Source organism: Lagopus muta, chromosome 2 (assembly GCF_023343835.1).
Source record: "Lagopus muta isolate bLagMut1 chromosome 2, bLagMut1 primary, whole genome shotgun sequence".
Taxonomy (NCBI): Eukaryota; Metazoa; Chordata; class Aves; order Galliformes; family Phasianidae; genus Lagopus; species Lagopus muta.
The window spans coordinates 19684912-19702875 of NC_064434.1; the positions used below are offsets into that span (position 1 = coordinate 19684912).

General features: G+C 40.2%; 1 protein-coding gene across 24 annotated transcripts in view; it reads left to right on the forward strand.

Annotated features, from left to right (window-relative positions):
• Positions 1-17964, forward strand: part of DLGAP2 (DLG associated protein 2) — a 459829-nt gene that overhangs the window by 126327 nt on the left and 315538 nt on the right. For 9 of the 24 annotated variants that reach the window (XM_048936877.1, XM_048936880.1, XM_048936883.1 and 6 more), the window contains exon 1: positions 6898-7325. The exons of the other annotated variants lie outside the window; for them this stretch is intronic. The gene's annotated coding sequence lies outside the window, so the exon portion shown is untranslated. Of the gene's footprint in view, positions 1-6897; positions 7326-17964 lie in introns of those variants that run through there. 24 annotated transcript variants of the gene reach the window in all.

Here is a 17964-nt window from a genome sequence, read left to right on the forward strand (position 1 = left end):
TCCCAAATTTATTGGGGATGGAAACAGCATGTTAAGCTGGTGCGTATGTTCAGTATGAAGTAGGGCCTCAGAAGAGCAGCCATTCACTAGGGCTTTGTAAAACAGTTAGAAGCGGCCCTTGCTTGAGGACCTCTCAATTTATTTAAACAAAAACAGAAACTATTTCTTTCCCTGATTTGATTTCAAGTGGATGTGCCAAAGCATTGTTGTGTGAACTGCTTTCTTGAGGTTTAAATGCTCATCTGAGATGCTCAGAAACAGCAACAAAAATACTAAGCCTTATATCTTTTTTTCCTAAGAGCTAAATCATTCCATCTCACTTAACTAATGTATTGATTGCCTTTATTGAGTGCATAATAGTTCTGAGTTTATGAGCTGTGATGCCTGGAAATGGATTAGTGCCAGTGGCTGCGATAAGATACGGCCAGGAGACAACTGTTTTGTCTCATGGCAACTTTTGCAGTTACAGAACTTGACTTTACTTGACCTTCAGAACAAAGTTTGTCATCCTGGATCACTGTGTATCAGCCCAAGCAAGGACTTTAATGTGATGTCAGTCCCTACAATGAGTTTCCACTTGCAAAGCCCTGAACTCCGGTGCTCCAGCGCACATTCAGTATTGGGCTTACTTAGCAATCATATGAGCAGTGTGGAGGTACAGGTCATGTGAAGAAGAGCCTTATTTACATATCAAGATTATGTTATTACCCCCATTCTGTTATTACTAGCCAGTAGCCATGAAATATCAATGAGAACTTGTGTGCTTTCTAACTACCCTGGCCATGCCTGAGGAGGTGATTCTACACAGGAACACAGGTGTGAAGATTCTCCTTCAGACACAGGGTCCTTGCAGAAGCCTTTCAGCACTCTGCAGCTGCTGGAATATGTCCCTCTCTCTTTTCCTCAAAATGTTGCTCATCTGCTTTTACTTTTCTCTTCTCTCTGATTCTGCTTGGTTTCTCATACAAAGCCCGGTCTCAAACTCATGCTCTTCTTATTTCCTGGGCTAAAACCTCAGACCCTACTTTTCTCTGCAGTAAGTTTGGCTTGTAATACAAGTGTTTCTTTTTTTCCTTTTTCCTTTTTTAAAAGACATTTTAAACTGCACAAGTAGACAGAAATCACACTGCCCATTATTTCCAGGAATTTAGACTTAACAATGCATGTGGGGACTTTCTGACTTTAAACTGTGTGACTGGTGGGAGCACAATCAGGAGCTTGGTCCTGCTGGTATCACTGCTTACTAGTATCTTATTGGTTCTTGTGTCTGGCCAGAGCCTCTGTGGCCAAGCATCTACATAGCAGCTTTTTTCAGTATAGGTCTCTCACAGGTGTAAGTTTTGCCTTTGTTTGAAATCCCTAATGCCTTAGAGCAAACTGTTCTTGGATATTTACAGTGTTTTTTGTTCACCTCTGCAAACTTGCAAGCATTTAAATCATGTGTTTAAGACCAAACATCAAACCAAGGCATTCTAGTCTTTGCCTTTGCTATCTTCACATTTTGTTATTGTCATTCTTGGTAACTGAAATTAAATGTGAAGATGGAATTTCCAGCTTCAGAGAAAATATCTGTTTTCCCACTTGCATACAGCTGACATGAGCATGCCATGATCTAGGAGTCTCATTCCAATGTTTTTCTCTCAAATGTTGCTACTGATTCCATTTGCAAAGTGTCCACACTGCTGTACTACTTCAAGATTTAGCAGGTTCTGTATCCAGTCAAGGGAGAACGTATTATTTGGTGTGATCTTTGCCCAGAATCTGTTCATCCTTCAGCCATCTTCAAGCCCTTCTTGGCAATATTTTCAGTATAGTTTTCAGAATAGTTTCTTAGGGTGCCAGCTTTAATCTTGTCATCAAGTCTATTGCTCACCTTTCAAAGAAACCAGGAATGTGTAAAATGCAAAAACTGATATGAAATCACTGTGCCACTCTGTAGCCTACTTCAGCTTAGAAAATCTGAAAGGAGTAAAGGAAAGATATGGGGAAGGATGGCGAAAGGGAAAGAAGAGAAAGGAGAAAGGGAAGAAGACAAGGAAGGTAAGGCAAGGAACACAGGAGTGCAACTGAAAGAACTGTGTTTGTGACGTGACACAGATAAGGAAAAAAAAGGTTAAAAAGATAAAAGCCTGTCATTTGCCACAAATCGTCTGGAGCTGTTTTCACTCAAATCCGTAACGGCTCAGAAAGTTCACTGATGACACTGGCAGGCTCAGACCAGTGGTTTTGGAAGCTGTGTTAGCTGAGAAAAACATTGGTAGATTTGGTAAAAATCACACGTCGGTTAGAAGGTTTGATAAAAGTTAGCAGTGCAAAGTTGAGACAGTTCTCAGCTGCCATGAGCTTACATTTCTCCATAGAAGAGCAAGTGTTTACTGTTCACTTTTCTTTTCCAAGTATCACGTTGAGATACAAATGTCTTGGGTACATTCTGAAAATGAAAAGGGCTGGAAACTCTGGAAAGGAAAAAAACAAATTCCAAAGAATTAAGAACTAAGTTAAGAATTAAGATCTCTAGAGATGTTAAGGACAAACAAGTGGACTTTTAAAGCAGCTAAAAGGTATTACTGGTACATTTCTTGTGTTGTATTTTTATGGGTGTTTTAAGATTGTCTTTCTCAACACTTGCATAGCAGGCTAGGTAGAAGTTTTTACTGGATGACCTCTGTCTCTTCCTATTAGGCTTCCTGTGGAATTGAGGTCTACAGTAGAAGCATGAACAGCATTTTGCACACCTGATTATGCTACAGATGTTTCAACACAGCTCCCATCAGAGCAGTGGGGAGTTCCACTGTGGGGAAAGCGACTTAGAAAGGTGCATGGTTTCAAAAGGAAAATGACATCAGAACTCTTTATCCATTTCTTCCAATCTTCCAAATGATGGTGATTTCTTTAAGAGGGTCAGTAGGTGCAAAGTATAGTAATTAACAAAAAATAGGCTAATGGGGATTTGAAAAATGAAAGCCCCCTCTTAAGCATTTTAAATGTTTCTGATCTCAATTATTTTATTATTGATATGGAAATGAAAATTACCTGTTCTCCCATCACAGGAAGTCACTTTTTACTTGCTAGATATTTTTTACAACTGTATTTCTAGTGTAGTTTGAAATTAAAACTAACATCCATGTTTTCCTTGGTAAAACAGCATTGCAGTTGCTGGTGTAGAAATGAGCTTATAAACAGAATATTTGCTTATTATTTTGCCCATTAAGTAAAAATATATTGGGATTTTTATTCCTGAGAAAATATTTAGGTCTGATATTAGCAATAGGTATTTCTTTGTGGGTTTTTTTTTGTTTGTTTGTTTGTTATTGTTTTTTGTTTTTTTTGGGGTGTGAGGATTTTGACAAGTAATTAGAAGCTATAGAGTGTTCTTTGGCGTCATTATTATATTCTAACAAATTGCATTAGGCTAAAATCCCCCTTTGGAGTTTTCTGTGGTCTTGGTGAAAAGCAATAGTGATGAATCTCAGAAGGATTTAAGGAAGAATATTTGCTTAAGTACAGAAACAATGCATCTGGTACTAATGTTTGTTCAGTGTGCCATTTAAGTTAGTCTGAAATCCTCCTGAGCTTTTAGACATGAGAAGATGTGGCTAAAAGAAACAGGATGCACATTTTAATCCTAACAGTATTTGTTCTCCTACTCTGTGTCTGGAAATGGATGACAAATAAAAATCCACTTTTCATTGGTACTGATCGTTGGCTGCTTGCAGTTTAAAGAGGTGAGCATCGTAATTCCCTTATAGTATAATTTTTGGTTGGTTTTATGTATTTCCACTGGTTAAAAATAAGTTACGGTGACACTTAGTGGACACAGCATGCTTTTTTGTTCAACTCAAATCAGCAGACAAAGTTTGTTTAACTGAAAAAGTGTCTTCCATCTCTGAAGATAGTATCCACTCAAATATCAGTGGGTGTATTTGAAGCACTGTGCTGGTAGAGATAATGCTGGAAGGTAACATTTTACTGCCTCCTCCCTTTCAGAATGGAGTTTCCAAACCCCAGTGGTGTTTCCAACTCTGTTTTATGACTTGGGTCTCAATTCTAATTAGTGGAAGTTCTACATGTTTTACAGAAGATCCTATCTGCTTATTCTCTGCCCAAGAATGTGCAGATTTATAGACTGGCCAAAATGTCTGGAGAGATTTAGTTTCCAAGTGTGCTGGAAAAGAATAATTATGCCCAGTAAAAGGAAGACAGTAGAATTGAGAAGGTAGTCTGAGGACATTACAGCTTCTTTTTCAGGATATCAGTGCTTTTATTACAATCTCAAGTATAAAGCAAAGATGTTAAGAAGGGTAGAATATTGTTTTATGTGGTTTGCAGTTTTCTCATATGTCCATTGGTTGCTTGCTTAATGTTGATTATTGTGGCTTAGGACAGTGTCCCCTGCACCCAGTACAATAGCTTTCTTCACTAGTCACTGGATATGAACAGCCACTAGTCACAGCATAATCCTTCAGCCCACTTCACAGACAGGAATGTCTTTGGGGTATTTTCTCACAGTATCTCCCAGCACAAGTGGGAACTGCTTGGAAGCAGTGGTCCACTCTATTTCTTATGAAGCTAAGGCATCTTTAACCAAAGATCAGAACCACCAAGGCATCTTCCACTGGGCCATGTTTAACATCCTCCTCTGCATAGGAAAGCACTGCTTGCTCATTACTGCATGCCCGGTAAGCCCAAAACTAGGTTAAGGAAGAGTGGTGTCATCCCTTGGCTCAGAGGCTGAAAAAGATACTGTTCTAAGAAAATGCATGCCTTCCTACCACGGCCTGAAAGAGCCTTAGAAGGCTTTGTACATTATACCAAGACGATCTGACATTTGGCTTTTCCCAAGGCAGGACTGAGTTTGATGGAACAATGATGAATATTCTTTTAAGCTATTTTCTGCCTTTTTTTTCCCCCTCACTACCATTTCATCATTTTTTATCTGGACAAGAGAGACACTTTTGGACCATCAATCTCTGTTACACTCACACATGCTTCCACTTTCCAACCATTTCTTGTGTTACAGAAACACATGGAGAATATTTATGCCATCTGGACATGTAGAATATATGTTGTTCTACTTCCTCTTGGGACTGAAATGAAAGGGTTATGATCCCCAGACTCAAAGTAGCATTTATGTCCTTGCCTAAATGGCATATCTGGGGAGATTGGCTACCTTGACAAAGAATACATTCAGAATGGAGGGAGAAAGAGAGCAACTGCTCATGTCTCAGCTGCTATTCAGTGCTCTAAAATGGTTTTCTCCATTGATTTCTATCTCTGAGGAAAGAGTTCATCTCTTTGGGGTGTTTTCAGAAAATCCATTGGCTTTTCTGCTTTCACAGCATAGCTTTGTCTTGGAGCCATGGGTGCTGTGCTCAGATTTTACCTTCACCCCACCTAGATCTGACATAAGTCACTGTGGTAGTGCTGCTTTTATTGCTAACATTTACACCACTTGCATTTGGGTTCTTCTCTATTTACAATACAGAAATTTAGCAGAGGATGATCTCTGCCTCAAAGATGTTATGAAGTAAATGAAAGGTACTGCAAGCACCACATGCAGTGGAGGAGCTGCGTATTGGGAAGTGGGCTCTGCTGCGGTCAGACTACACCAGTTGGAAACATACAGGCAGGAACTACAATTTTTGTGCTTTTAAGCTTTAGCGTTTTCTACCCCAAATCCCTGGCACAATAAAAGTTCTTGTGAGTATTGCCCAAACAGCAGCAGGGATGGATCCTAACACTGTGCCTTCCAAATTAAAAAGGAGGTGTTGAGATGCAGTTATGTCTGTTCAGACCAGGATTTTGTAAACCAAGATCTTTGCAGATAACATTGAATAATGGTCTCAGATTGTTGTTGTTTTGTTTTGTTTTGTTTTTTGTTCTTAAACTGAGGTCCTTCTTTTGAAGGTGTTTTTGAACATCTGCCAGAAAAAAATATTAAATACAAAGCTCTTCAGCACTTTGCCTCCACCACTAGGAGCAGCTAAGTCCATTGGGGAAGGGAAGGGGAAGCAAGTGAGCCTTGACTCACCTTTAATGCTCCTCAAATCGTGATATGCTAAGGCAGGCAGACGGAAACTCATTTTTGTTAGCTGTGAGTAGCGTAACATTTCCCAAATATGTTTATCTAATTGAATGATTTTTCCTACAAAAACACTGATCTGACAAATCCATGCACGATGCACCATTAGCGCATGAACAAACTGGTGTAGCAGAGTGGACTTCAAACAGTCAAAGGGTATTTTGTTACAGAGCTCATATTCTAAGCTACTGGGACGGGCAGTTGAAGCAGTTGCTAATTCTGAAAATACTCCCTAAGAGTGGGTTAATTTGTGCATCACTGAAGCATCAGTCCTTTTTGTTGTCAAGGTATATTTTGCAATTGCAAGAAAGGAATATGTACAGTCTTCAGTGTTTGCTAAAAGCTAATTGGCAGCTACACTTCTTAACTGAGATGGATATTGCTCATATCTGTGGGTATCCTCGTGAGTGCATGAGGATTTTAAAAGGTGCCACTGCTCTCTGGTTATGCTTTATTTGCCTTTACAACTTCTCTAGTTTTGTTTTTTTTGGTTTTTCTTTTTTTTTAATTACCATTTATTTATTCATTAAAAGGAGCTCCATCAGACAGGTTTAATGTTTCTTTTCGTTTTCAGATGATTCTGCAGGTTTCATGATATCACATCAGCAGAAGCTGCTGTAGATTGATGGGACCCCATCAACCACCCTGCCCACTCGATATTATAAAGATTTGTGTCGTCAGTGGTCGTGACGTTTGGTAGGAAGTTGCCCATTTATGGATACTAGAGCAAATGATATCATCACAATAGGTGGCTCCTGTCTAAATAGGATCATTTGTGAAATGAGATTACGGGCATTTATCTGGGAAACAGGAGACAGAGGCACCTGCTTTATGTAATTGATATCCTGGGGACTTATAGTGTACAATAATTAAGAAAAATCTTCCTTTCTAATTCTATTATGTGGGAAAAAAACCCTCTTTTTTTTTCTGCCTGCATAAAACAAACCCCACTTCCACATGGAATAAGCTCCAGACCATGTTTTCTATTATGCTTGAATATATGGGACATGCATTGCAATCCTATGCTTGCCACACTGCTGCAGTATACTTGTTTTGCAGAGCTCTGTAGCAGGCTAGTCAAAGCTGTGACTAACCAGACCCTTGGATACATACTCTAATTTCTGGCCTTTATTTTTACAATGAATTTGATTCATTCTTTGATGGCATATTTTTTCTGATTTGCGAGAAGCTTCATGCTCTGTGTTTGGATGCTGACTGCAATACAGCAATAGTCTTTGATACGGTAAGTCAAAGATGACTCATTTCTTACTCTCGTGCCTTCAATTTATACTTTCTACAACACTATCTCGTCAGGTAGAAAATGATGTGTTAATTAATGTTGAAGGAGTTAATTTTCAACAGATGCTTTTCTCTTCCCTCCCCCCCAGTACTTTGCACCATGGTTTTTTTCCTCCTCACGAAAGCAATAGGTTTGAACTGACTTTAAGTAAAATGCTTTTGCTCTATTATTTTTAATAATATTGCCAATATTTTTTCCTATTCTGCAATTTCTAGAGTGAAGAAGAAAATATATCACAAGCACATATCTGGGACTTAACATGTGATGCTAGGATACGATAAGTTCAGTCCAGTATTAACCTTTATTACAGCGAGCATGATTTGAAAGGCAAGAATCTTTGGGGAATTTATACTTCAGATAAAGTAGGAAGGTTTCAGTTTTCACTTGAGAATTCATGTAGCCAGGTCCATACATTTACAAGAGCCCTTATTTTATGTGCAGGCAGCGGAGAGAAAATGCCTTACAAAAAGACAGTTCCCTTTGTATGCAGCGTGCAGGAGAAGATTCAGTAGTACCCCTTATCAAGTGTACTGTGTGAGATAAGAGCAAAAAAGCCCACGTATTCACTGCAGAGTGATAGGAGCCTCTACAATGCAGAAACGTGGCTGAGAAAAATGCTACCTGGCGAAATATTCTTTGAAGAGCTTTAAAACAGTGCTGTGATCACACACGCAACATGCCCTCTTTCAGACAGCTAAGATTAAGTGTACAGGAGAGGTAAAATTTAACATAGCAATGTTTTTTAGAGAAACAGCAGTCTGCAGCAGAGGTCTGGAGCCACACTAGGTTACTGGGTCTCCCCTGGGGAGATTTGTTCAGTCCTGGTTTTAGAGCTGGGCAACTTTGCTGCAAGTGAGCAGTGCTCAGATGGCTTGAAATGAGTGCCTTTGGGAAGTATTCTCTCTCTCTTTTTCCTTTCCCTTTTATTTTTTTTTTTTCTTTTTTCTTTTCATGTGTTAAACTTTTCAAGAGCAGAGGGCTTTCTCATCACCCTTCTGGGTTTGGGTGTGCCTATTAAAAATAAAAATTAACAAAATATCAATGCATTTGTATTTGTCAGTGTAGGCTTCCGACATGCAGGTGAAATAGCTCGCTTTTCCAAAGTTCATTCACAAACAGAGCCAACAGAGGGAAAAAGAAGCGAGGTCTGTGTGAAATCAGAACAAAGCTGTAGGCTGGCTGTCATCAGGCTGTAATTACTGTGGCTTTTCCACTTCTGCTGAGAAGTTTTCAGGTTTGATTTCTGCATTGCCAGTGTGATAATTTTACAGGCATGCGTTAGCGCCAGCTCTCGCACTTGCTGATAATTAGTTCACGGATCCATATCTGTCATGTTTTCCTGTCATTTGAGACAGCCTACATCCTTTGAATTTAGCAACAAGTGATCAATGTGATCATGTACTGCCCAGCATCGTGCACTCTGAAATGGATCTTTGGAAATCTAAAGGCAGTTGAATAACACTTCCTAGGTGCATAAAGTATGTATGGTTAGTGAAATGAGTGACCGCTGGCAGCCTTTTTTGAATGAAACGTGCTGTTGTAAAATGCTCGAAGGCAAGTGGAGGTACGTCAGCATAGGAGCCTGTTAAACACTAGCACTTTGCCTGCCAGCATCCTTTGCTTTTGCAAAAAAAGCACAAAACCAAATAAAAACCCAGCAACGAAAACGCAGAATAAAGGCTATATTCTCCTCAGCAACGTGTAATTACATCTGCTCAATGTGTTCCACGGACATTATTTCACTGTAAATGTCTCATACGGCGATTTGGAAAAGTGAAGACATTTCCACAGATTTCATTTCTGCATGTTAAGCAGAAGCTGCAGGAAAGTGGCATGTTCTGCATGTAGAGGCCACGTTACATGCTCTGTAATTCAGGCATTCAACTGCTTGTAGCTTGATCAAATTCCAAATAGCGAGCGGCGTGCAGGGTGCACTGCTTGGAGAACAGGCATACAGAAATCATTGCGCAGTCGGTGCTTTTTGTCCTACACCTGTAATTTTTTTTTTTTAATTGCATTAGGAATTTTCTGCCAGTTCTGCCTCTGCAGAATGTATGATTTCCCACGAAAGGAAAGCGTACTTGGCAGCAGCTTTTCAAAACTAGCAAAATGACTTAAAAATAACAGGACAGATAATCAGTGAGAATCACAAGCATACTGGAGGATATATAAATAAAAGCATTCCACCCATTGTGCTTAAAACAGCTCTTAGCTGAATTTAGTGAATGTAGGGGAGGAATGGCTGTAGCATAGGGCACACAGTGTTCCACTTTCGCTTTATCTAGTAACTTTGTAACTGATGTATCCAAAAGTGCTACCAGTGTGTTGTAGATAGCATTATTAATGATGTTCCCTAATATTATTTGTTGCCTTCTTTTATTACCGATATGTTAGAAATCTCAGATACATTTTTCTGAAAACCTCATCTTTTCTGCTTTCATTTCTGTTCTTACATACACGATGTCGTGCTCTTTGCTTTATCATTTCAATAAATTCACATAGTTAATAATTTGATTCTATTTTTTTGAGGTGAAAGGCTTGAATTTGAGCTGGAGCATACCAGGGAAAATCAAGAATAACAGCACTTATGTACCTCTGCTTTTATGTGTAGTATTAATGAGATCAAATGAACGTCCCTGACATGAACATGAAGGGTGTTAAGTGTGCACACAAAGTACAGCATACGTGGCCCACATCCCTGCGTGTCCTAACTGCTATCAAATATGAAATCCTAGGAGACATTCTAAAGTAGTAAGGAAAAGCAGCTGGCTTTTTATACTCACTTAAAAAGGAAGTTGTGTTCACTGACAGGACATGAATATGGCACAGGGTCTGTCAGTGCTGGCTTCACTTTCTCTGAATACCACAGGCTTTTTTATTTTTTTTTTTCTAATAGATATTTGCTTCAGAAATCCTGCCCAAGGTCAGCGCGGAGGGCTGCATTATGTGTGAAACACACATCCTCGACTGGAGACCCTGTGGCTAAATCAAATTAAGATGCTTTTAGTTTCTTATTGTGAAATATAAAAGATTCATACCTGCAGCTACGCATGATTTGCATGGATTGGTCCAACACAAATTACGGCTGCCATATAATTTAATTGTCTTTGACAGATACACTTGAAAAATTGATATGAAACCGTGATCATACAGGACAGCGTGAATGCCAGCAAAGTATGCAGAAAGCAGCAAAGAAGTTCTGTTAGCGAGCCATTAATTCCTTTTAGCAGCACGTTACCGAGGTACAAATAGGGTAACAAATCTGTTACTGTCAACCTGCACAGGAAAGCAGTCAGTGGTATATAGATTAAACCACACAATAATTCAGAGATTTCTTTCCTTTTGGTGAAGGAAAGCATAGCTGCAAATGCAGTCACCATTAACATCTTAAGAGATACTTTTTGCAATTAATAAACACTATCACAACATTTGTGGTAGGAAGTTATTTGCTGCATTGAAGACTTAAAGGTGACCATTGCCCATTACAAGAAGGAGATTCAAAGCAGAAAATTGTGCAAGGATTTTGCATTTCTATGCAGTTTCTGAGAAAGGTTCAAGTTAGAGCTGACCTCTACAGTAATGCGTTGTGAAAACAGTCATGTTTTCCTCCCAGTTCCTAGCACTGTGTGTCTCTTGATACAAGAGCAACAACACCCTTTATAAATTTCAGTTCTTTTTCTAGGTGACCTGCCATCATCAAATCCTTGTACCTAAGGCTTGAACACGCTTCTGCTGAAGTTGCTGGCAAAACACTTAGTGGCTTAACTGGGATCATGATAAGGGCAACTCACCATTTAATAATCCAGGCCAGAAGATATCAGGCTGCTTTTTCACTTGTTATTTACAGGCTCTTTTCCTGCAAGCAGCAACTTCACACCATCTTATCAGGAGGACAAAGTCCTCTTTCAGACTTCTATCCAGGGGAAGCAAGGACAAGCCTGGCACAGTGAGATCTTAGAATCACAGAATATCCCAAGTTAGAAAGCACCAATAAGAATCATCAAGCACAACTCCTGATAAACTTTCCAGTAAGGCAGGGCAGAACGTGTGACAGCCCTTGCTGTTGTCAGAGATGCAACTGAGGAGCAATATACATCTCCCCAGCAATCAAGACCTACCTGAGTCCTTTACTTTGAAAGCAAAGGGTGGAAAACTGCACAAGCAGTTGTGATCAGATGTTAGTTCAGCATAAAGCCACAGTAACTGCTTTGCTGGGATTTCACCTGTAAGCAATAAGCAAATCTGAGTGGAGGGAGTTCACTTGGTGGTGGATTGGAGGTGAGTTCTGTATTGCTTTGAAGTGTGACCCTTGTTGAGGTCTTTGTTTTGAGGGAATTGGATGTTTTCTGGGAGGAGCTTTTTCTTAGAAAGTCCTTCAATATCAGTACAAGCTGGGGAATGAAAAGATTGAGTGCAGCTCTGCCAAAAAGGGCCTGGGGGTAATGGTAGATAGGAGGGTGGACATGAGCCAATAATGTGCCCTTGCAGCGCAGAAAGCCAACCATATCCTGGGCTCTAAGTAAGCATAGCCAGCAGGTTGAGGAAAGTGATCTTGACCCTCTGCTCCATGCTGGTGAATCTTCACCTGGAGTGATGTGCCCAGATATGGAGTCTGTGGTACAGGAGAGGCATAGACTTGCAGCGGTATGTCCAGAGGAGGGCCACGGAAGTCATCCAAGGGATGGAACGCCTCCCTTTGAGTACAGGCTGAGGGAGCTGGGGCTGTTCAGCCTGGAGAAGAGAAGGCTCTGAGGTGACCAAATAGTGACCTTTCAATATCTAAAGAGAAGCTGCAGGAAAGAAGGGGACAGACTCTTTAGCAGGGTCTGTGGCGATAGGACAAGGGGAAATGGTTTCAAGCTTATAGAGGGTAGATATTGGTTGGATATAAGGAAAAAGTCTTTTACAGTGAGGTTGGTGAGGCACTGGAACAGGTTGCCCAGAGATGTGGTTGATGCCCTTTCCCTGGAGGCTTTCAAGGCGAGGATGGATCAGGCTCTGGGCAATCTGATGTAGGTGTTCTGTCCCTGTTCATTGCAGGGGAGGTGGATTAGATGACTTCTGAAGATTCCTTTCAACTCTAAGGATTCTATGGTACACTGTGCTGGCTCTCTGCTGCTAGATGCAAGGCTGTGTTAAACTCCCTGAGGCCCTACATCTCTGCCTGCTTACATCAGCTGGGAGAGGGCATGGATCTGGGGGCTGCTCTGCTTTTCTCTGTTTTTAGTTTTTAGTTCTAGTTTTCTTCATGCACTTTTAATTCTGTAAATGTTATCAACATCTCTTTAAGTATAGCGTTGTCCTCTCAAACATTGTTCTCACATCTGATTTATTTTCCTCCTCCCCCTGCCCAACTGCTGATAGAAGTAATAGGCAAGAGCTAAAAGAAATTAAAGGCATATTTTTTCTGTTCACTCAGTGTGTTTGACAGCATTTTGTATCTATTCAGCCCCATTGCTTCTTCAGTGGAATTATTTGGCTTAGTAGTATCTGTAAGGAAAAAGCATCTTAAACCAAGAGGAATAATACTGTAACAACAAAAAGACTGGCAGGCAAAGTTGCTAAATCTCAGAGGACTCTGCATTTTGTTGATTATATAGAATTGATAATATTTTTTTCATAAATATGTAATCTGTATACATCTCAATAGATGTCATAAAAGCCTATATTAGGTCTTCCAATTAGACAAGTAATTTGTGCTATTGCTCTGAACTGCCCTTACAGCATTTATCTCCCCCTTTTCAGCTTGTCATGGTGACATTTTGTTATTCCTCTAGTACAGCCATCTGAAGGGGCTTGCATCCTGCCCACAGACACTTGTTCTTTCCCAGTCCCTGTTTGAAGTGCCCCAGATGTGCTGACTCTGCTCTTTCTGTGGCTGTGTTCCAAGCACAGCAGATAACTTGTTGATCAGAGTGATGTGGGGCCTTTTGAGGCTGATGCAGGAAAAGATCTGAAATGAGCACCGAGGCCAACTTCCTGTGCAAGCCCCTTCAGTCAGATGTAGTAAAAAGCTTGTTATGTTTAACTGAAAATGTTGGGTTCCTAAAACAAACAAAATGAGTAACCAGTTAATACTAACCTCTTGTGAGGCTGTCTTGGGAGATAGTTGCAACTAGTTTTGTTATTGTGTTTTCCTTTCATATTCTTACAAAACAGTGTTTCTCTGTTACAATTTCCATTCTTACAGCACCTATAATTCAAATAAGGACAAAAGCTTCCTGGAATAGAGCAGTATATATGTACAACATCATTTTTATAGGATGAAACAAAAACGAACACAGTTCCTTAACACTGGCAGTGCACCTGTCAAAATCGTTTCATCAGGGTGAAGGACCAGCAAAACCAGGTTTGGGATGTTGAGCTAACAACACCAGCAGACCCAACTCAGTGTGAAGACTTACTGAGTAGAAGAAGTCAGATGGCACAAGGGACTTCTCAGGAATAGTTTGCAGTAGCATTGTTCCATATTCAGGGTGCTCTTCTGGCTTGCTATATGGGTTCATGGCCATACTCTGGCAAGAGGTTCTGACTTAAATCCCACAGTGCTGGCTGCAGTGAGGACTTACTTGTAGCTTCATTGCTGTCAGTTTGCGTGGCTCTTATACTATTCAAGTCAGTATTCACACTGCATCCTGCAATGAAGCCCTGCCTTACAAAAGAAAGCAGTAGTACTAACTGTGTGAGTGCACTGAAGATGAAAATGAGTAGGAGCTTCCCCTTGGTTTTGGCAGGCTCTGGGATAAGGTGCTGTGGGAAAAGGGAAATGCTTCTGACACAGGAAACCCCTGTTCCTGGGAGTGTGCACATCACATCAGCCTTTGCAATCGGTCTCCCTTGAAGCTAGTTGCTGTAGTGATTTGGATCCCTCCTGTGACAGTTGTTCAGGGGCTTCTTATCTTGCTCTTGATTCACAGATAGGACAAAGCTGTCTAGACAAGAACTGCTTTGTATTAAACCCCTCAGTGTACAATTTAAGCTTGAGGATTTATGGATGCATCCATGCAAGAGCAGATATTATTTTAAGATATTTATTATAATGTAATATTGAGATTCACTTCTAATTTCTCTGGTTCTCCTAGGATCTCGTGCTCATATGTACATACATGCATTTTCAGTGAGAGGAGCAGGCAGAGCACTGTGTGTATCCCCCAATGGGCTGCCAGGTTTTGTGGACCACAGCATCCAGAGAGAGTGTCAGACACCTCTTGGTGCCTCCCCTCGTCAGCCCATGCCCCGCTCCACGGCTGCACATGCCATGCACTGTCCCTGGCCCTACAGCTCCAGCCCTGGGCTCAGCATCTACCCCTCACTGCTTTAAACACAGGTGTGCATTTCTCAGATAAGCCTTTTCAGCAACTGCTTACGTTTTCAATAACTGAACGAGCGGAAGATAGATTTTGAACTAATCGTTGTATAGTGACGGGATTCCGAGGTGAATGCAACTGTTGATAAATAAATTTAAGATTTCCACTCCTAATTTCAGTATGAATAATTAACAGCCTCCCTCAGACTCAGGGCTGCAAATTAACCAGTTCATAAATACTTCAGTTGTCACTGTTTCATGCAGTGACAGTGTTTATTCTGATCTCTGCCAGCTCTGCCCCTGGGGGACCAATACATGAGAGTTGTTTTTTCTTTTTCTTTCTTCAGATATGTAACAAATTAATTCTTCTCAGGTATTTTTGGTTCACTTCTATGCTCATGTGATTAATAGAGATAATACAGGAAATTAATACTTGAATATCTGAGGAAGAAACCTGTGGGATATAGACATTCTTCCTGATTGGAAGGAAAAAAAAAAAGAAAGCAGGAGGAGCCTGCCAGGCATTGTAGTGGAGGATGGAGATGTGGCTGGGCTAAAACCATTTTTGGTTGTGAACAAGCTATTAATTTGCTTTGCAAGTTATTCCTCTGTAAAGCAGGGATGACAATTCTTCAATGGGTAGCTGTCTTCTTTGAGATAAATGTGCGGGAGTTGGCCATGATATATTTGGGAAGTGCTACCAATATAAATTGATGGAAATTACATCTGATGCTGTCCATAAATGTTTCTGTCTATACTGAAGAAGGGGGAATTATCCTTACAATAGGGCATGCTTTACCATTGATTCTCTTCTGTCAGTTGGGAGGGGAGGGAGATTGGCTGAAGAAGTCCATGAAAAGAGACTCGGATTGCAAAAATCAGTAAAGTCTCCCCGGGAATCTGGTCACTGCTGCACTCACTTTCCAATCTCTTCTTCAGCCTTAGGAATAGTCAAGCAAGGACAGTCTTACAGAGCTAAAAATAATCTAGACTTGCCAGAGCTTTAAAAAATAATGGCTTAGAAATTGAAAATCATTGAAGTCGTATGATAGGTGCTGCCAGTGGTCTGACTTGGTTGAAGACTGTTGTAAGGAAGTTCTCCAAAGTGAAACTTTTCAACGCCTTCTGTGCTTTTGTATTTGAGTGTTCGACACATTCTGTATTTGAGTGTGCAGAGACAAGCAGATAACTCAAAAGGCACTGTGTGTGTCTTCCTGTGTTGGGCATGAGAATGAAAGAGGAGAGCGGATATCTGTTAGCAACACACAGCTCTGGAAACCACCTCAGATATTCAACATTATGTTTCAAGAGTAGTGCTATAGTATTAATTTAATGGCACAATTCCTCTTCTGCTGATTTCAGTTCCAAATGCTGTTAACAGTTACTGTGAGATCAACTGTTTTCTTTTTTCTTCTTTTTGCACGGCACATTTTCAGAACACAGTAAGAACTTCCCCCCTCTACTCCCTAAGGGTGAAACAATAGGTTTTTTTGCTTTCTACAATTTTCACACATCTGAAATGACATAACAATTAAGTTTAACTGTCTGCTTTCAGATGGATTACTTTCAAAATAAAATAAGCTGCACTTGAGTTTCCAGGTAGTTTGCCATTAAGAATCTGAAAATCTGAGATTTCCATGGGATTGCACTTGGTCATGTGGGTATGGCACCTGCATCCCTACTTCAAGGGAATCTGGGTGAAGCTGACATGCTTGGAATTTTTTGAGACGCTGAAATCTGTGAACTTATCAAAATAGGATTGAATATTGGCTAATGGAGATTCCTCCGAACAAAACATTTTACATTCATGTTTTCATGCTTAGATTCAAGTGGCCTTTTCCACATAGCTGAGTTGTGCCACAAGCAGAAAAAATAACTGAGATTAGGATTCCTGGATACTGTTTCAGGCACAGATTACCTTGCTAGCAGCTGTTTCTCTTCAAATGAAGGACACTTATAGAGAAGTTGTATAGAATATGAGAGGACTCAAGTATGTGCCTAAGTAAAGGGAACTGGGAATCTACTGAAGCTTCCCTAACCTTGCAAAATCAGTAGGTTCAGGCATGTGACCAAGTATTCCATAGTCTGGTATCAAAATTTTGATTTTTCATTTACTTTTTAGCTAAATGTTATAGATCCTCTCAGTCAAATTGGGGTATTTACCAGTAGGCAAAATTGGATGTAGTAATACCCTGATGTCTGCCCAGGATGTATAAATTCACTTCTGCTCAACACATTCCCATTATGAACTACGACTGTGACTGCCACATGAACATCATCTTTCAACAGTCATAATCACGAGGTTAGGAAGTAAACTGAGAAGGTGGGAATCTGTTAGCTACTTTTCATGTATTCAATACTAGTTAGACATAATGTTAGTGAGAATGCTCATGAGAAGTATTAAAACTCACTTAGTTTTTCTCAGGTACCTTATTAACGTATGCATCTGAAGGGGCCTAGGTGAATCTACAGATTTCTGTATAGATTTCTTTTCTTTCTACTAAAACAGGAGTAAAACAAAAATGGTGATGCGCTGGTAATCAGAGTGGCAACAAAATGGAAAGAAAGAACACAGCTAGGTATACTGCTAAAATAAAATGTTGGGCAGAGGTATTGCAATAATATATAAGCACTAAGATATAAGCAGCATATGCTGTTAAGAGAGGAAAAACAGTAAGAAGTAAGTGAAAACCTGAATTGGGCACAGAAAGATCCTTATTTTCAGCAAGACAATGTTTATTCATGAGCACCAATAAGAACATGTTTAAAAATCATCTTGTGAAACCTGAGATCCGTTTTGGTGGAGGGTTTAGTGATTTAGCATTTCATGAAGCAGATTGTCTTTTGCATCACTATTGCATTAGTTTAAATTATTCCAAGTTTACATCATTGCAAGTAAGATTTAGTTTGGGGAGTTGATTTGCTTTTCCTATGGAGTGGCTCAGACTAGATTCCCAGATAATGGCCCGCTTCCTCCTCACCTACTCTGCTTGTGGATTTTTTACACTCCTGTGAGGTACTACAGGGGTTAACTGTGCTGGTTCAAAGACCAGGACTGGCCATAGGAAGAACATTGGAATTGCATTCCCTGTGCCATCAGAACTTGCCAGATAACCTCAGGCAGAGGAAGGCTTCCTCAGTCTTCAGTCTGCAGAAATCAGCAAGGAACAGTGCATTGTCCACCAAGTTGTTTAACAATTTTATGAAATATTCTTGTAAATAGACAGTTAACCTGATCTGTGGTTCTTTGCTATAATGACAGAACTCAACAAATCA